Here is a 20,984-nt window from a genome sequence, read left to right as displayed (position 1 = left end):
CTAGCAGAAATTTACATCTTATGCAAATGAGACATCTAGTCCTCTTCAGTTTCTTTTAAAAGCCTTTGCATTTAACTGTAAAAACAGCAACCCTCTTCCAGGCCCCCTCTCCACAGCAGAGAGCTTTCTTCTTTCACTTATTAAACTTCCACTCCAACTTCACCCTTTGTGTCCAGGCTCCTTACTTTTCTTGGTTGTGAAACAAAGAAATGCAGGTGATACCTGGCAATGAGAAACTACTACAATGAGGTGCATTGGCAAAACAGTAACATTGTGGTGCATTGGCAAAACTGTAACATTTTAGTGCATTGGCAGGGAAAGGAAACATTGAAAGGGTGAGTAGAATGGACCTCCAAATCTTTACTTTTGTTTGGGGGCTTCTTGCCCTCAGTTCTTTTAACTAAACAAAACACTGGGCCCGTCAGCCAGTTAAAAGGTTTTAGAGTGGCTGCCATCCTTACAAGACTCAGGGGACAGGCTTGCTGGAGAGGACTTTCTCAGTCACCTATTGCCCTCACATGGTGGGACTGTTGGCTCTGTTCCAATCCAGTTTCCTTTGGAAGGAGGTCGTGGGGCAACTGAAGGCATCTAGCCAAGGCTATAGGCCCCTGGACAACCTCTGGCCCCCGACAGCCCATCAGGGTGTCAGCACCAGTACTTCCAGACTTCTCTATTGAGAAATTCTATATAAAGAAATTCTCTATTGAATTTCTTTATTTTCTTTTCACAGCTATCATATCTCCTATTCCTTCTTTATATGCTATGTTGAGGGAATTTTTACAGCCTGGGGAGATAATCTTGTTGGGTAAAGTTAGCAAGTGCCTTAGTAACCAAGAATGTAAATTTTAAAAAATTGCTGCTTCTGTGATTTCCTTGAGATGGGGGGATTTCAAGATTTCAGTCTAACCTTTCACCTAGTAAGGGCCTTTTTGTTCCCCAGTGATAGGCATTCCTGGCATTGTAATACGTGAGGCTATTTCACCCCAAGTGAATACCCTCTGTTCCATTTTTTTCCCCATGTAAGAGCTCAGCACTCCCCAGTGAATTTAAGCAGTTCCCCTATAGGACAAGTTAATTTTTTTCCTGCTAGTAGGCATGTTCTGGGGACATCCTGTTAAGCCCCAAACTTTTCTTTCTAACATCTGCTTGGAAAGAATTTGGAGTCAGTTTTTTTCTGACATTTTAAGCACTCCAGTGCCACCTACTGGGGTGGGATTCTTCTCCATGGGGAGCCTTGTCAGCCCTTTGCCCAGAACCTCTAGTTCCCTGATTCCTTTCCCTCTTACATCCCTCTCTCAGTGATCAGACCCCATGTCCTATTTGTAAGCAGAAAATCTCCCCTTTCAGCAGCTGGGAGGAAGCCATCTTGGCAAGATAGATTTTAGCCTCAGTGCTATCCCTATCAGAGGGAGGACAGCCATTCAATTCTTACATTCTTTTGAGACATCTTTTCTGCATCCAGCTACATTGGCATCTAAGTAAGAAATGGATCTTATGTTTAGAAGTCGATTGGTCCCATTCTCTAGGAATTCATAAGTTTGCCTGGGCAGTAGTAAGAGGATGTATGGATACAGTTAAGACACTCCCTCGATTAAAGGATCTCCCCCAAATTCATCTACTGTGCAATCTCTCATGAGCCCCTGGGGTACCCTGGGAGCCTTATGGGTCATGTGGGTCTGGGAAACCAACAGGGTGGAGAGCTAGGGCCTCATACAGGTAAACGTGACTACTCTTGCCGACTAGCTCCTCTAGATCCATGGGTGAAGGTCATGCTTGCATCCATGGGTGGTATCTACATGGTTGCCGGTACCCTGAGGAGATGGGATGAAAGAGAAGTGGGGGATCCTTTCTATCTTTGTCTCAACTATGGGTCACTCTGAAAGGAGGAGTAAGACTAAAGGACTCCTCCTCTCCTCTTTTCTTTTTTTTTTTCTTTCAGGCTCAATTCACTTTATTTTTCTTGTATAGAAACCCTATGTTGTAGCCATAGCTGGAGTCTGGGTCCTCTGCACAGAGACCCTGGTGTGGGTCTTGGCGAAGTGGTCAGTGTATTCCTGATAGGGAGACTTGGTGAATATAGTCTCCTTCCAGGGGCCGGGGGTCAGGTAGCTGTAGGTCTTAGAGATGGCATCAAAGGTGGCCTTGGCAAAATTGCCCAGGGTGGCAGTGCAGCCCCTGGCTGAGATGTAGCAGTCATCAATACCAGTCATCATGAGTAGTTTCTAGGGGCCAAGACAATGCCAGTGCCCCTGGGCACAGGGATGAGGAACACCAGCACAGAGCCACAGCAGCCTGTCACCTTGCAAGGGAGGGTGTGGGGTTTGCTGATCTTGTTCCCCCAGTAGCCTCTGCATGCAGGGACAATGGAGAGCTTGGTCAGGATGATAGCCCCATGGATGGCAGTGGCCACCTCCTTGGAGCACTTAACACTGAGACTGATGTGGCCATTGTAGTCCCCAGTGGCAACAAATGCCGTGAACCTGGTGTGCTGGCTGGCATGGGTCTTCTTCTGCACCAGCCTAATTTTCAAAACCTTGTCCTTGAGAGTGGCCCCCAGAAAAAATCAATGATCTCAGATTCCTTGATGGGCAGGGAGAAGAGATAGATCTCCTCCAGGGACTTGATCTTCATGTCCTTGACTAGGTGGCCCAGCTTGGTGACGGTCATCCATTCCTTATACTCTGCCTTGCCTCCGCAACCTCCATGGTGTTGGGCCTGGCCCTGTCCATGGCTGCAACCCTGGCCCCGGATGCCACTGCCAAAACCTCTGCGGAAGCCACCATGATTCCCCATCCCAGGGCCCTTGGGGCCTCCACCCCTCTTGTGCCGGCATCATCTGCCATTTGGTGTTTTCTTGGAGAAGTTTCTCCCCTCTTTTCTAGATGGGCAACAACCCATCTTCAAGCCTGCACTCACCTTGAGTGTAGCCTGGGTGTAACCCGGTGTAACCTCAGATCCTAAAGTTCGCTTTGGGCAAGCCCCAACTTCACTCATATATAGAGATCTTCCAACTATTTAACCCAACTATTTAAACTCTCCTGGAAGGATGTTATGTTACTCTTAAACCCCACACCACTTCTGAGAAACAGGCAGCCCTAAAGGTAGCAGAGAAATTTGGAGATGAATAGCATATTTCCTGTAGTCATTCAAAAAAGAAAGCCAGTCAAAAGAGGAAAGAGAGTGAGAAAGAGACAAAATCCCCATTCTCAGTAGGAAGAGAGGCAGTGCCCCTTGAAACCTCTAATTGGAACGCTAGTGATCCCACAGATGAGTGGAAAAGAAAACACTTTCAGATGTGTATATTAGAGGGCTTACAGAGGACCAGAGCCAAACCTTTTAACTACTCTAAGCTATCCATGATAAATCAAAAACTAGATGAAAATCCTTCAGCCTTTTTAGAAAGGCTGAGAGAAGCCTTGGTAAAACACACCTATCTCCTAATTCAATTGAGGGACAGCAAATCTTGAAAGATTTACTCAGGCAGCCCCAGATATCAGAAGGAAACTGCAGAAACAGGCTATTGGATCACATGGCACTACAGAAAACCTCCCAAAGGTACCTGCCTTGGTCTTTTATAACAGGGACCAGGAGGAGGCCCAGGAAAAGGAGAGGAAACACAAGAAAAAGGCAGAGAGAGGGATACCTTGGAATGGAATGCAGGCCTGGGACTGCATAAGTCTGTTGTTCCAGCCAGCCTGGTAAGCTGGTCAGTAACAAATTTCGCTGCAGGCCTCCATCTTGTTTTACGTCCTTCCCACTGTGACCTGTAACCACGTGGCAGTACTTTGTTTTAGTCTCTGCCATTTTACAATGGTGGGCTGAGTTCAATCCTGGCTTGAGGAATGAGCACTTTTGGGGTAATATCTGTGTGACTTTCTTTTTTTTTTTTTTTTTTTTTTTTTTGAGATGGAGTCTGGCTCTGTCGCCCAGGCTGGAGTGCAGTGGCCGGATCTCAGCTCACTGCAAGCTCCGCCTCCCAGGTTTACACCATTCTCCTGCCTCAGCCTCCGGAGTAGCTGGGACTACAGGCGCCCGCCACCTCGCCCGGCTAGTTTTTTGTACTTTTTAGTAGAGACGGGGTAGTAGAGACGGGGTTTCACCGTGTTAGCCAGGATAGTCTCGATCTCCTGACCTCGTGATCCGCCCATCTCGGCCTCCCAAAGTGCTGGGATTACAGGCTTGAGCCACCGCGCCCGGCATCTGTGTGACTTTCGCCATTTCCTGATTCTCTTCTCCTCTATGAACAACATGTACCTTTTTCCTTAAATCTTCCTTTCCCTCAGTTACCTTTAAAGTTTCTATATTTTGTAAGAACTGCTTATCCCACTTTGAAAATACCGCATACACTTGTGGTTAAATCATAATCTTAATTGAGGCTTATTGTTTTCACCTGTGAGGTTACTTTTGGTAAAACTCAAAAGGCAGAAATATTAACCATTTGGTGTGGCTAAAGTTGGGTAACAAGGGATTTAAAAGGATTTTCTTAAAGAGCACTCAGCTGAATTAAAAGTGGATATCTAAGTTACAGGTATATTTAAAAGGCCTTTGTTTTTCTCTTCTTGGATCTTGTTTTTCTGAAAAAGAGCTTTTTTCCAGTCACCTGAATTCTTTTTCTCCATTTTGTCTGCCATCCTTTTTTTTTTTTTTTTTTTTTGAGATAAAGTCTCACTCTGTCACCTAGGCTGCAGTGCAGAAGCATGATCTCAGCTCACTGCAACCTCCACTTCTTTGGTTCAAGCAAATCTCCTGCCTCAACCTCCCGAGTAGCTGGGATTACAGGCACTCACCACCACACCCAGCCGATTTTTGTAGTTTTAGTAGAGATGAGGTTTTATCATGTTGGCCAGGCTGGTCTTGAACTCCTGACCTCAGGTGATCTGCCCACCTTGGCCTCCCAAGGTGCTGCTATTACAGGCACGAGCCACTGCAACCAGCTTCTTGCCACTCTTAATGTACACATGAGAGGCCCCAAGATAAGTTCTGGTGTCCTGGGACTCCATGGGAAAAACAGAAAAACAGAAAAGTCCCATAGATTCCATTTTGGGAGAAACCTCTGTTTTCCTCCTGGAGCCCCAGGAATTAGAGGCAAATAATCCCTCTCAAAATCTGTTTCTGTCCTCCAGCTATGCCTGTTTATTAGGCCCTAAAAACTGCAAGTTTCCTAGCCCTGCTCTTACAGGGGCCTACCTGGAGGCCAATAATCCAATTTAAAAATTGGTGAAGGAATATCTTATAACTACTAGATCTGCTTCTGTTTCTTGGTGTAATTATATATGTGTTGCATGTGATGTCTACAAAAATAGCCATAATTAATTGGCTTAAAGAAAAATAAGTGCTTAGATCAAATTTTTTTAAAAGAAAAAGTAAAAGCTATAATGCTTCTTCATTCACGTAGCTTGAATCTTTGAGAAATAAAAACAGTCTTAAGGATTATTGGTAAAATACAAATGTGTTCAAAATGTAAATAGATGGTCTAAGTTATGCAGGTCAGATATTAGGTTCAGATTTTATCTGTGCCTAGTACATCATTAAAATAATTTACCAGGTTTCACATTAAAATTTAAAATTGCTAAGAGTTACTATTATAATATGTAATTGATACTGCTGAAAATAGATTTACATGCAAGGTGTGTAAAAATAGTAAAATGTGTTTTTAGTAAAATATTATAAGAAGTCATGGAAATATATTTTTGCCTAGGGTTAAGGGATTGTTTTGAATCAGATAAGATAAAGCTGAAGGTTTAAACAGGTTGTGGGGATACAGTAGAAATTCTGTGTGGACATTGGCTAAAGTTAAAAAGGTATTATTAAATTTTTCTGTAAATTAAGCATTGAAATAAAAGCCCAACAAGGTTTTCTTTCTTTCTTTCTTTCTTTCTTTTTTTTTGAGACAGAGTCTTGCTCTGTTGCCCAGGCTGGAGTGCAGTGGCACAATCTCGGCTCACTGGAACCTCTGCCTCCCAGGTTCAAGCGATTCTCTTGCCTCAGCCTCCCGAGCAGCTAGGACTACAGGTGCCCACCACCAGGTTCAGTTATTTTTTTGTATTTTTAGTAGAGACCGGGTTTCAGCATGTTGGCCAGGATGGTCTCAGTCCCTTGACCTCATGATCCACATGCCTCAGCCTCCTAAAGTGCTGGGATTACAGGTGTGAGCCACCATGCCAAGCCAAAGTTTTCTTAAGAAGCGAATCTGCTCTGGGCTGGGTGCGGTGGCTCATGCCTGTAATCCCAGCATTTTGGGAGGCCGAGGCGGGTGGATCACCAGGTCAGGAGATTGAGACCATCCTGGCTAACATGGTGAAACCCTGTGCCTACTAAAAATACAAAAAATTAGCTGGGCGTGGTGGTGTGCACCTGTAGTCCCAGCTACTCGGTAGGCTGAGGCAGGAAAATGGGTGAGCCCAGGAGGCAGAGCTTGCAGTGAGCCGAGATCTCACCACTGCACTCCAGCCTGGGTGACAGAGTGAGACTCCACCTCAAAAAAAAAAAAAAAAAGAAACTAATCTCCTCTTTAGCAAAGTTTGTAAAGGGTAATTAAAAAGTTTATAAGAGTCTCACCTCATGGTTAAACTGATTAAGGTTAGATGAAATTGTAAGTTTTCACTTACAAAATGGGTTAACATTAATAAATGTGCTCTCAAATGCAAGTTTCTAATCAGTTTGTAGATTTTGACATTGGAATAAAGGAAAAATACTCAGGACTCATGAAGAGCTGAAATGTTCATGAATATCAAGCAAAACAATAGTTAAAAAAGGGTTTTTCAAAGTTTTTGCTCAAAATGTTGCTGGTCCTTGTTTTGTTTTTCAGAGTCAGGGAAACTTATCTCAAGCTATTTACAGTTTTTGATAATTACATAAGGCATACTCCTGTAAGCAAGGGTGAAATTAGAGTTTGAACACGATTTTCATGTAATAGCAAAGGCTTATGAAAGGTTTTTGCCTTTTAAAATTTTTGAGCCATTATTTTGGCAAATAAATAACTTACAGTAATCTGGAATTCTATTTCATAACATCAAGTGTTTTAAATCTCTAACCTATTTAAGAGGCTTCTCAAAATCAGTTTTGGGAATTTTGTCAATTTTGAATTTCAGTTTCAAAATTGTCTTTCCTGACCCCTAGCTTATAGATGCTACAGAGGCCCCCTGAAGCATCCAGAAGAGAGGTAAACAGGGTTATCTAACATGTTTAGGTACGTGGGGTTGCCAAAATGATGTTTAATCTTCTTCAGGTTATATTTTAGTGAATATTAATATACATTCAAAAATTGTAAAGGATTTCAAAAATTCTAATGTCTGAGTGTATACCATCAATCATAATTAAGGTTTTTATGTTAAGTTTTTATGTTAAGTTATTGTAAATCATAGAAATAACCAAATTTCTTTGTCAATTGTGTTCTTGACTGTAACTACCCTGGACATTTCATCATTCATAGATAATTGTTATCTTGTTTTAATGCTTTTCAAAGATTGGTTCATAATCAGCTATAGGACTTTGACAGGTGCTCTCAAATGCAAGTTTCTAATCAGTTTGTAGATTATGACACTGGAATAAAGGAAAAGTGCTCAGGACTCATGAAGAGCTGAAATGTTCATGAACATCAAGCAAAACAATAGTTAAAAAAGGGCTTTTTAAAGTTTTTGCTCAAAATGTTGCTGATCCTTGTTTTGTTTTTCAGAGTCAAGGAAACTTTTCTTAAGCTATTTACAGTGTTTCATAATTACATAAAGCATACTCCTGTAAACAAAATTTGGAGCATGCGTGCTTCTTTCTGCCTGACTTCTCCAGAATTTGGAAACTGTGAGTATTCTTAACTTATGGCAATAAAGTTGTTTGCATCAGTGCAATAAGAATCCATTTTCTTTTACAACAGGACACAACTGCAGAAACTAGTTGTTTTACCAAGGCTTTGACTGGAAGGCTATGCTTCCCTTTAAGGAATGAAGCTTGACTTACAGAGCCAATAAAAGCCCCTTGGGGAAACTGGCCTCATACCTTGTCTATACAGCCTCTGTACAGGGTTCCTAACCTGTGGTGAGTAAAGAGTGTCGCTTTCTAACAGGCCCAGGAACCCCATATTTTTGGGACCTTAAGAAGGGAAGAATTCACCCAACTCAGGTATTTGAGGGCACAAACCCATGGCTGGGCTTGGTGTTAAAAACTCCTATCTGAAATTCCATCAAAGCCAATTTAAAAAACCTGTGTAAAAATGATTATTCTTATTGCACTTTATGTAAATAATCAGACCAAGTATAAAACTAAAGTTTCTATCATGATTTGTTTTTAACAAAAATTAGGACTGGAAAGAGAAAAATTATGTTTCAAAACTTCTTATAAGTTTGTCATTGAATTCTAATTTCATTAGTTGGTTTAACGTTCTTGCCTACATTTTAGACTAACTTGCTTATTCATGTAAACCAACCAGCATCTCAGAAGAAACAAAAAGGGATGGTTAATGTAAAAATCTGGATCAATATGGGCCAGGTGCAGTGGCTTATGCCTGTAATCCCAGCACTTTGGGAGGCCAAGGTGGGCAGATCATGAGGTCAGGAGATTGAGGCCATCCTGGCTAACATGGTGAAACCCTGTCTCTACTAAAAATACAAAAAATTAGCCAGCTGTGGTGGCGGGCGCCTGTAGTCCCAGCTATTCGGGAGGCTGAGGCAGGAGAATGGCGTGAACCCAGGAGACAGAGCTTGCAATGAGCTGAGAGCATGCCACTGCACTCCAGCCTGGGCAACAGAGCGAGACTCCATCTCAAAAAAAAAAAAAAAAAAAAAATCTGGATCAATATTTTAGTTCTGGGTAATTATCCTGCAAATCCTGCAAGGTGATGGGAGTAAATAGGGTGTCCCTTACTCAGAGGTTTCTTTGTTTGGGAAAATAAAACTAACGAAGTTAACCAAAGCCAAACCCCATGCACCTAAATCTTAGCAAGCATAACTATAGCCACTACTTATCTGGGCGTGTTGGCAGCTTTGGGATTTTTAAGCTGTTCTTACCTTGCCCACACCTTATTTCATTTTAATACATGTCCTCTAATAACCCAAATTGTTTCTTCTTACCTAAAGGCTATCAAGCTCCAAATGGTAATGCAAATGAAATCACATATGGACACGCCTTTCTTCCAAGGACTCTCAGACCAGCCCTAGGAGGAATCATAGCTGCTGTTCCCCACACAAAATTGCTCTGCAGCAGGAAGTAGCCAGAAGGATTGTTGCCCCATCTCCCTAACAGCACTTAGGGTCTCCACTCCTGAGGGGGAAATGAAAGAGTAGAAAGAAAGAAACCAATTAGGCAGGCAGTTAGATGGGGGTCCTCAGTTGAATTATTTCAAACAATAGAACAACCTGCAAGCACAGATAAGGGAACTTGCATAGGAGGGTTTGCCTAAGATATGCCCACAGTCATACAGATAAGAAAGCCTACACAGGTGACTTGCCCGGACATGCCTGATATGGAAAATTCTGTCCCCTGACACATGCGCAGTGAGGGGAACAAAGCAATATGGAGTGACTCAAGCTAAGGACCTACATGCACACTAGGAGGACAGGGTGGAGCTAGCAGAAGTTTGTGCCTTATGCCAATGAGATGGCAAGCCCTCATCAGTTTCTTATAAAAGCCTTTGCATTCAACTGTTAAAATGGCTACCCTCTTATGGATCCCCTCTCCATGGCAGAGAGCTTTCTTTTTTCGCTTATTAAACATTCACTCCAACCTCATCCTTTGTGACCACGCTTCTTAAATTTCTTGGTCATGAGAGAAAAAACTCTGAGTGATACCTCACAACAACAGACTACTACGTTGTGGTGCATTGGTAAAACTGTAAAACTTGTCTTGAACTCCTGCACTCAAGTGATCTACCTGCCTTTGCCTTCTAATGTGCTAGGATTACAGGTGTGAACCACCATGCTTGGCCTGAAATTAGTTTTTTCTTTTTTTTTTTCTGAGATGGAGTCTCACTCTGTCACCCAGGCCAGAGTGCAGTGGCATGATCTTGGCTCACTGCAAGCTCTGTCTCCCGAGTTCACACCATTCTCCTGCCTCAGCCTCCCAGCTGGGACTACAGGTGCCCGCCACCACACCTGGCTAATTTTTTGTATTTTTAGTAGAGACGGGGTTTCACCATGTTAGCCAGGATAGTCTCGATCTCCTGACCTCGTGATCCGCCCGCCTCCCTCTCCTAAAGTGCTGGGATTACAGGCGTGAGCCACCCCGCCTGGCCCTGGAATTAGTTTTAAGGAGAAAATGGAGCCCCAAGTCCCTCCTACTCTGCTGCTGCTGATTGGCTGCCCCTCATTCACAAGACTAGAGGTCTGTCATCTTTACAAGATAAGATAAAGGGTCTCTGAAGTAAGGCACTCCACACTTGAAAAGAGGTGATTAATGACAGTTCACTTTTGAAATATCAAAGCTCCAGCTTCTACCCAGTTTGGCTTCCAGACTTCTAGCCACCAGACAAGTATTTTCCGGGCAGGAAAAAAGGAAAAGTATCTTTTGGGTACTTCTCTGGTAATTCCAAGAAAGAGATCTGATCTGGGATTCCTCAGGAAAATAGGCCCTCTCTCTAGAGGTGACCACACACTACTGGGTCATGAAATAAATGTAGTATATTGTGTCCATACAATAGAAAAAAAATGTATCAGATTGTATCACAATAATAAAGGGAAGTATTGGTGAACTATTGTGAAAAGTGTGGTGAAGCTTTTCTAAGATGCACCCACACACATTCACATACACAGGGTTATCATGTAAAATACATTTCTTACTGTTGACTTGATCAAAACATTTTGAAAGCCACTGCTCTGTGGTGAGATAAAAATTGATAAGCCACACTCATGTGTTGAGAGCTTCCATCAGCTTCTCTTCCTCAGTCTAAAAGATGACATTGGAGGATTGCATGGAATATAAAAAACAGAAACAGAAAAAAAAAACCACAAAAAAATGGAGAAAAAGCAACTTGGAGAAAACAGAGACTCCAGAGGGAAAAAAAATAAACATTAAAAAAAGGCAGGGCTCAATGGTTCACACCTGTAATGCTGGGACTTTGGGAGGCTGAGGGGGGTGGATCACCTGATGTCAGGAGTTTGAGACCAGCCTGGCCAACATGGTGAAACCCAGTCTCTACTAAAAATACAAAACTTAGCTGGGCGTGGTGGTGGGCACCTGTAATCTCAGCTACTCAGGAGGCTGAGGCAGGAGAATTGCTTGAACCGAGGAGGTGGAGGTTGCAGTGAGCTGAGATGGCGCCATTGCACTCCAGCCTGGGCGACGAGAGCAAAACTCCATCTCAAAAAAAAAATTCAAAAAAGAAAAGAGACTGCAGCTGGGCGTGGTGGCTTATGCCTGTAATTCCAGTACTTTAGGAGACAGAGGCAGGAGGATTGCTTGAGCCCACGAGCTCGAGACCAGCCTGGACCACATGGCGAGACCCCACCTCTATTTTTTTTTTTTTTAAAAAAAGACTGCATCCATATGCTCAGAGAGATAAGATGATATTAAACAAGAATATTAAAGAAGGAATATTCAGAAAACAACAAAAGAAAAGCTTTTCGAAATAAAAAATAGAATTGTGGAAATGAAAACTGCAATGGAAGAGTTGGAAGACAGATGTAGGGAAATTTTGATCACTTCAGTATCCATTTCTAGCACCACACTCTGTACAAATGAAACCATAATGAAAGATTTGTTAAATGACTAAATAGACTAATAACCATAACACAGAGACGGTAAGTTATTTGCCCAAGGTCACATAGATAATTTGCAGAGCTAGGAATGGAACCCAGGTCACCTGGCTAAGAAATGTCTCTAACAGTCTAGAATAATGCAATCAATGTATCACAATATTTAAATGTATTTTACATGATTAAGCACATGTTTTGTTCTCGTTTTGATATGTGGTAGTGAGAAAAGAGTGGGCTGAACTGAGTGTGGCATTCATGGTTTTATCCTGAATCATCATCACTTCAGTCATGTCGATAGTGTCAGGGGCTCTGTGCCTGTCTTAGTCAGTGGCCTATAAACAACAGAAACTTGTTTCTTGGAATCCAGGAGGCTGGAAGTCCAAGGTTAGGTGCCAGCATGGTTGGGTTCTGGTAGTACCCTCTTCAGTATTATATCCTCTCATGGAAGTAACAGGGCAAGAGAGTCCTCTGGGGTTCCTTTTTTTTTTTTTTTTTTTTTTTTCTGAGATGGAGTCTTGTTCTGTTGCCTAGGCTGAAGTGCAGTGTGCAGTGGTATGATCTCGGCTCACTGCAACCTCCGCCTCCCGGGTTCAAGCAATTCTCCTGCCTCAGCCTCCTGAGTAGCTAGGATTGCAGGTGCACACCACCATATTCAGCTAATTTTTTATATTTTAGTAGAGACGGGATTTCACCATGTTGCCCAGGCTGGTCTCGAACTCCCGAGCTCAGGCAATCCACTTGTGCTAAGTGCTGGGATTACAGGCCTGGCACCAATCCCATTCATAAGGTAGCCACCCTCATGACCTAATTAGTTCCCAAAGGCCCCACCTCCTAATACCATCACATTGGAGGTTAGGATTTCAACATATGAGTTTTGGGGGTGCCACAAACATTGAGTCTGTTAGTACCTATGATTTTTGTGGAGTTATTGGATATTCAAATGATATTATCAGTGACTCTGCTGAAGAGAGAGCTACTGTGTAGTAAGAAAAGACCGATCTACAGAAGCAGACTATTTTAACACTTGATTACGTATTCTGTATTAAAATAAAATGTTAGGATATAAACGCTGGACCATGAGTTTTACAGAAGCTTTGAGAAAAAAAAAATCAAACTCTTTGTGAGCCTGGATACTCAGAAAAGCCCAGAAAGTCATTCGGGTGGTGTTGCCTACACCAGTAAACTAAAGAAGAGGCAGATGGACATTTGGCTGTCCCTGCAGTTTTCAGTTAGAACATTCTGGTCCTTTCCAGCTGGGTCTAACATCAGGCCTATTCTGTTTTTCTGCACAAGATGTTTACACATGGTTAAATATAATCTCTGCAGACTGTTATTAACTTTAGACATATGAAACGCCTCCTACATAACCTCCAACCTGTCACAAGCAAGGGTGTGATTCCTGGAGCTCTGGAAGTTTCTTATAATCGAAAATTAGAGCTCACACCTGTAATCCCAGCACTTTGGGAGACTGAGGTGGGGGCATTGCTTGAGGCTGGGAGCCTGAGACCAGCTTGGACAACATAAGGAGACCCCATCTCTACAAAAAATTTAAAACTTAGCTGGACATAGTTATATTCGCCTGTAGTCCCAGGTACTCGGGATGCTGAGTGGAGAGGATCACTCGAGCCTAGGAGTTTGAGGTTACAGTGAGCTGAGATTGCACCACTGCACTCCAGCCTGGGCAACAGAGCAAGAGACTGTCTCCAAAACAAACAAACAAAATGGAAAAACAATTAAAGAGAATTTTTCCACATCATATGTTGCCCATTACAAAAGATTTCTGCTGATCTCTATCTTCTTCAGGGGAGCATGGCTATTTTCTTTCAGTTTATTGCTATGACATGTCAGGAGGTCTTTCTAGCTCGGATTTTTTTTCCCTCTCGATTACCAAATAAAGCAATTTGTCTTATTTCGGCTCAGAATAATAATGGTAATTAGGTAATAAGGCATATTGCTGTGGAAGTAAAAATTCGAAGGAGTATCTTTGAAGCATGTTACCAGGATACTTTGGAGTTGGGTTTGTGGAAAACATGAGCTTAAATTAAGGTAAAGATTTGATCCTCAGCAGTGCTGCTTGAACCTGATAACAAAACTGTCACTGAATGCCGGTGCACACAGAGGTCCTTGTTTTGAGTGACTGCGCACAGGAGGAAGGGGAGGAACAATGAGCTGAAAACTTTGCCAGGTTCAATCAGCTCAGCAAGTTTCTAGCTAATGGACAGGGAATCATTTTGATGTGTCCCCTGTGGAGTTGGCTTCTGTTGATCTTCCTCAAGTACTTCCGTATACGTGGGGACATCTACTGGGGGAGGCTGGAATAAAGAAGAAACCCAAGATTAAAAAACAATAAGAGACTCTACATCCAAACACATCTGAGAGGACTGAAACTCGATTGGGTATGCAATCAACTAGTTATTACTCTACTTTATGGGAAACCCCCAAACCAAGTTTCTCTATGAGACAGAATAATGTTCTGCCACTCAACTTCCAGTAATGACCGTCATGCAGAAATCACCTTGGAGATTGTCTATGTATGGCCTGTTCTCTTGCCTATGACATTGGCATGCATACTTAGTGATTTTCTAACAATGGGTATCATGAAATGGAATCATGCATGTAGGCAGTTTGCCATTCTGATGGACTGATGGAGTTGCAAATGTTAAGTGGAGTATATTTCACTTTTATAATAATAATAATAGCTACTTACTATATGATGAGCTTTCACTGGTCTAAGAAATGTATCTCATGAGATAGGATAGGTACTATTATTATCTTATACTGTTGAGGAAACTGAAACTCAGTAGGGTTAAAGTGGTGAGTTGGATCAGGCTGATTTGAGAGACCCTGGGCTCTAGCCCAAAGAGTTTTAGATATGGACTTAGAAGACAATCATTAGGAAAAAAAAAGAGAAAGAAAAAGAAAGACAGATGTCTTGAAGAGTCTCAAAATGAACACTGCCCAAGAAGTATTTTATTGACTTAATTAAGGGAAAAGATCTTTAAGAATATGGGTGGTTTATAAATTAGAAGTGTAAGCAGGACAAAAGCTAAATTATTCAGGAATTAGCAGTAATATTTGTGATTTGGTAGTCGTTTAATCAGCTGCTAAATGACTAAAAGCAGCTGAACTAAATACAGGTTTTAGTTATTTAAAATTGAAAGGGTATTGTCTTAAGAGATATACACATCTTTTTTTTTTTTTTTTGAAATGGATTTTTGTCTTGTTGCCCAGGCTGGAGTGCAATGGTGAGATCTTGGCTCACTGCAACCTCCGCTTCCCAGGTTTAAGCGATTCTCCTGCCTCAGCCTCCTGAACTGCCTTGGTCTCCTGAAGTGCTGGGATTACAGGCGTGAGCCACCACGCCTGGCCAATACAGACATCTTAATCATTTCAACAGCAAATAAGTGCAGGCTGTTCCTTTTCTCTGGCAAGGCTGTGTGAAAGGAAAGTCTGCCTCCCTGAGTTTTTTTTTTTTTTTTTTTTCTTTTTTATTGGGACAAGGTCTCACTATGTTGCTCAGGCTGGTCTCAAACTCCTGGGCTCAAGCAATCCTCCCACCTCAACCTCCCAAAGTGTTGGGATTACAGGCATAAGCCACCATACCTGGCCCTTTTTTTTGAGAGGTTAACACTTAATGTTCTCAGGTGGGAGAATGGGCAAGAATCTCTTGTTGTTTGACCCGCAGAGAAGAATTATTAGAGTGGCTTCTGTGGGTTGAAAGCTCACACTGGTGAGACACTTTGTTCAGAGTTTTACACTCATTGTCCCTAACACTCATAACTCTCCTGTGAAGTAAATATCCTTGTCCCCATTTCACAGATTGGGAAAGTGTGTCCTACTCCACATAGCTCCTAAGCGATGTGTTAAAATGTAGGGTTGCCTTAATCCCAAAGATGAAATTGTCAGCTCACATCTGATAGGACAAAAACTCAGAGATTTTTTTTACAAGCAGTGGTACAGATTCGTGCTAGGGCTTATTGGATACCCCCTTGAAAATGCCTGGCTAGAATTAGGGGTGCTGACAACAAAGACTCTCATGGATAACTGTTGTGATTTCTTCAGAGGGTAGGGAGATACCAAAAGAATCCACTGGGCCAAGGAGGTAGAAAGCTCTCTTTTGTAGGTTTATCTAAAGATATTAGATTATAATATTAACAGAAATACAGTTTTTTTTTTTTTTTTTTGTAGAGATGGAGTCTCATTTTGTTGCCTAGGCTGGTCTGGAACTCTTGGCCTAAAGCAATCCTCCTGTCTCAGCCTCCCAAAGTGTTGAGATTACGGGTGTGAGCCACAACCTTCAGCCAGAAATACATTTTTTAACTAAAAAAAGACAAGCGAGTCATGCTGATTTTTGACATATTAGACAAATAGGCAAAACAAGAAAAAATACACAGCTGCTCTCTCACTACACAGAGATAAACAAAATTAATATTTTATTGTGTATCCTTCCAGACTTTTGTTTTCTCTCTCTTTCACACACACACACACACACTTTTTTTTTTTAACTTGACTAAAAATTAATAATGTAATAATACCAGATTGGAATCTTGGGGATCCATTAAAAATTTACAGAATTTTATTCAATTTACCAAGCCACCATAGTGTTTAATGTTTAGGAACATGTAAACTTGTACAACAAAGTCCTTGATATACAATCCTTTTACAGTAGCCAAAGCCTGAAGACAATAGGTATATTTATTTTGGGAGTAAGCTTATAATATTTTAAGGAATTTTAATATTGATCCACTACAAATGCAGTTACTACCCATAAGGCAATTTTTTTTTTTCTTTTTGAGTCGGAGTCCAGCTCTGTCGCCCAGGCTGGAGTGCAGTGGCATGATCTTGGCTCACTGCAACCTCTGCATAAGGCAATTTAAAAACCAAACAAAGAAAAGGGTTGGGGAGAATGGTTTAAACAAAGAAGATTAACAAAAAGAGTAAAGCAAAAATGCTTATTTTCTAGTGAAAATGCTGGTTTAGAGCCTTACTATTTCTGTCTCAGGCCTGACCATTTTATTTTTAATTGTAAGATATAATAATATACTAGAAACAACAACAGTAAATACCATAACAGCTACATTACTATGACAGGAGCCAGGTGAATGGAGCACTTTACATACATACACTTTATTCTTTTAAAGATACTTATCTTACTTTTATTTTGGAGCAAATCCAAACTAAGTGAATTATTAGTGAAATAATTACTAAGCATAGTGAAATAATTATTGAGCATTCTTCTTTCTCGGGTAAGAAGATAAAATATCATCAGAACAAACTTAAAGAAAAAAAAAAAAAGCTTGGCATCGTGGCTCATGCCTGTGATCCCAGCACTTTGGCAGGCCAAAGCGGGCAAATTGCTTGAGTTCAGGAATTTGCGACAAGCCTGGGCAACATGGTGAAACCGTGTCTCTATAAAAAATATAAAAATCAGCTGAGCGTAGTGGTGCCCATCTGTAGCCCCAGCTACTTGGGAGGCTGAGGTAAGAGGATTGCTTGAGCCCAGGAGGTTGAGGCTTGAGCCCAGGAGGTTGAGGCTGCAGTGAGCTGTGAAGGCACCACTACACTCCAGCCTGGGTGACAGAGTGAAACCCTGTCTCAAAAATAAATAAATCAATAAAAATAAAAAATAATGCCCCGCCCCTGCCAAAGACCCCCATTTTATCAGAGAAACGATTCACTATGGTAAAGGAGCCAGTACCTTCAGTGGTGGGTCTGACAACCAGCTGAGCTAATGTTGGCTTCTCCTTCCCTTCAACCCAGCTCTGACTCTGTTAAACATCAAACTCGGGAAGTGCAGAAAGGATTGGGATTATTTTCCTTTCCTTGTCTATTAATGGTAATGTTTTTGTTTCCACATGCTGCAGCAAACTCAGGAATGGCAATTTTAAGAAGAGAGTGTGTGCCAGTCATGATTGCTTTTCTTCGTTGTTTTTGTTCTTAATCATTTGTTTTTAAACTAGAATCAGGTTGGGCACAGTGGTTCACACCTGTAATCCCAGCACTTTGGCAGGCCAAGGTGGGCGGATCATTTGAGGTCAGGAGTTCCAGACCAGCCTGGCCAACATGGCAAAACCCCGATTCTACTAAAAATACAAAAATTAGCCAGGCATGGTGGCATGCGCCTGTAGTCCCAGCTACTCGGAAGACTGAGAGATGAGAATCGCTTGAACCAGGAAGGTAAAGGCTGCAGTGAGCTGAGATCACATCACTGTACTCTAGCCTGGGTGACGGAGCGAGACTCAGTCTCCAAACAAAACAAAACAAAAAACTAGAATCAGTGTTTAGTCAGTCAGTCTTTCCAACCTTGACATGACATCAACTTTAGGGAGCTCAGAACGAGTTTATCTTTTACCTAAGCTTTATTCAATAAAATAACTTGTTAATAAAACTTGAGATATCCATCCCACTATAACACAGTGATTGGTAGCAGGGCTGGGGGAAATAGCTATCTTTTGAGAAATTCTCTTTTAAGATATGTATAAAATCAAAAGGGGAAATGTTCCTGTCTTTATAAAACACAAACTAATGGAGTTCGTGCTAATTTCCACAAAAAGTGCTGTCTTTTTGTGGCAGCAGGACCTAGCACAGTCTGATTACGGCCCCACAGGTTGAATAGGATGCTCATTGTTATCTTTCTGTAGCTATAAATGGAATCAGTCTTGTAAGGATGATGTAAATGGGACCACAATGATCTGGATAAAAGACTAAACTTTGGTTCCTTCTGCATTAAAATTTGGACAGCACTCTAGATTTTTCTAATACCACCAGGGAAATCTTTTCACCTCTGTAGAACAGAGAGAACGGTGTTTAACTAAGGTGTAATGTTGCCTGTTATGGGGGCCAGCCTCTGTGCCCGGCTGTGAAGCGCTAAGTAAAGAAAAGGTTTGTTACATTTGATGGTTTTCCTGTTTGCTTGAGAAACCTGTCACGGTAGAAATAATGGATTGAGGGGAGAACAGGAAGTGTGTTTTCTTTCAGGGAACTTGGCTGAGGAAAACATAACTCACGGCAGAGCACTATAAAACACAAAGGTTTCCACTCGCATGTAAACTGTCTTTTACTGAGAACCAAATTGCCACAGTCACAATAGCAAGCAAAATGAACTGTCTTTAAGGACAACAAAAAGCTCTCAAGATAATGACTGACAAGTATCATTAATTCGTGATCCCAATAATAGGCACAATGGCCTAATTCAGGTCGAAAGTGCACACCCTTCAGGATCTCGGGCAGCCATTCAGCTTGAGAAGCTGCCTAGCTCAAGAAACTTCAAGACGAAGACATGGGAAAAACAAAATGGCAAATAAAACAAAAATAAAGACAATCAAGGATTTGGGGAGTCTAATTAAACATCTCACAAGATCATGTTTTTAAAGCACTTGGCACAGAGATAGCTATAAAGTATAGTTAAATGTATTACTATTACTGAGAACTGAGGAAAGAAAAAAGGCAGGAAAAAGATGTCAGAAAGTGATGACAGTTAGGTAACCCGGGCAGGTAGGTGTTTAAAGGCTCTGGGAGTGGAGTTGAGGACAGAATATAGGTCTAAAACTCCAGTCCTGGCTCTGCCTCCCTCTTGTGTGGTCTTGGACACTTGAGTTTACTACCACTTAATAGAGGATCTAACATTCTGGCCACTTGGGGTGAATTAGTTACAGTCCCTGTCTTTTTTTTTTTTTTTTTTTTGAGACGGAGTCTGGCTCTGCTGCCCAGGCTGGAGTGCAATGGCCAGATCTCAGCTCACTGCAAGCTCCGCCTCCCAGGTTTACACCATTCTCCTGCCTCAGCCTCCCGAGTAGCATGTGCCACCTCGCCCGGCTAGTGTTTTGTATTTTTTAGTAGAGACGGGGTTTCACCGTGTTAGCCAGGATGGTCTCGATCTCCTGACCTCGTGATCCACCCGCCTCGGCCTCCCAAAGTGCTGGGATTACAGGCTTGAGCCACCGCGCCCGGCCCGTCCCTGTCTTAAGTATTAGTTCACAGGTTGTTTACCGTGCCTATCTTGATCATCTTACTGGTCACTTTCTGATGTCTTTTTCCTGTTTTTTTCTTCTCTCCCATTTTCAGTAGCAGTAATAATTGTAACTATGATTTAATTGTAGCTTATTTTAGGCCCTGTGGGTACTGTCTAAAAATCAGTAGGGTTGACCTAAATCAGCATTTCTCAAACTTGAGTAATGTATGGCATCCTTTTAAAGGAAAAGAATTATGAGATTCTCCTTGTATTACTCAAAGACTTTGGTTGTGATGTTACTTAAAAGAAAACCGCCACTCCAAAAAGCAGAAACCCCTTACCTAAGAGTTGTCATTCAGCTATACATCGCTCACAAATTTACAAAGTGAATATAAACAAAATCAAACTTAATAGCATTAATTGGATATGAAGTATGATGATTTTTAGAGCAAAAGTGTTGTTCCCATCATGAATACAGTGCCTTCACCTACACAGTTCTGTCATCATTTTTCTCTGTTCCAATTACTGGGAAACCAAACTACTACATGCAGTGAACTGTGGCATAAATGCATTTCATGTGTTTTTAAAATTTCCCCTTGTATTTTTAGCCCACCAAGATTAATATTAGTACTATTTGGCATTAAGAAAAACCCAGACTCAAACACTTAACTTGCATGGCAGTGTATAGTTTTGAGGTGGCCACACGGATGCTCCAGAATACATTCATACTAATTTTTTAGATTGTTCTGGAAATATGAACACAAAACAAAACATTTCTTAAAGAATGTGTGACCTTTAAAACACGTCTGAAGAACACTGAACCAAGTGATCCTTAAAATTCTACAACCTCTATTTCTTACTCTCTCTTTTTATTTTTTTCCTTTGAAACAGAGTCTTCCTTTGTTATCCAGGCTGCAGTGCAGAGGCGTGATCTTGACTCACTGCAATCTCTGCCTCCTGGGTTCAAGCAGTTCTCATACGTCAGCCTCCCAAGAAGCTGGTGTTTGAGGCATGTGCCACCATGCATGGCTAATTTTGTATTTTTAGTAGAGATGTAGTTTTGCCATGTTGGCCAGGCCGGTCTCGAATTCTTGCCTCAAGCAATCCACCCACCTTGGCCTGCCAAAGTGCTGGGATTACAGACATGAGCTGCCGTCCTTGGCCTAATTCTTACTCTTAAAAAGTCTTAGCCAGGCATGGTAACACACATCTGTAATCCCAGCTACTCAGGAGGCTGAAGCAGGATAATTGCTGAAACCCAGGAGCTGGAGGTTGCAGTGAGTCAAGATTGTGCTGCAGCACTCCAGCCTGGATGACAGAACAAAACTCCATCTCAAATTAAAAAAAAAAAA

General features: G+C 41.8%; 1 pseudogene; it reads right to left on the bottom strand.

Moving 5' to 3' along the window:
* Nucleotides 1-1,919: 1,919 nt before the first annotated feature.
* Nucleotides 1,920-2,890, bottom strand: LOC103217333 (small ribosomal subunit protein uS5 pseudogene; annotated as a pseudogene).
* Nucleotides 2,891-20,984: the final 18,094 nt, after the last annotated feature.

This window comes from Chlorocebus sabaeus, chromosome 10 (genome assembly GCF_047675955.1).
Source record: "Chlorocebus sabaeus isolate Y175 chromosome 10, mChlSab1.0.hap1, whole genome shotgun sequence".
Taxonomy (NCBI): Eukaryota; Metazoa; Chordata; class Mammalia; order Primates; family Cercopithecidae; genus Chlorocebus; species Chlorocebus sabaeus.
Note: the sequence above shows the minus strand (reverse complement) of the source record. Positions and strands in the feature narration are given on the sequence as shown.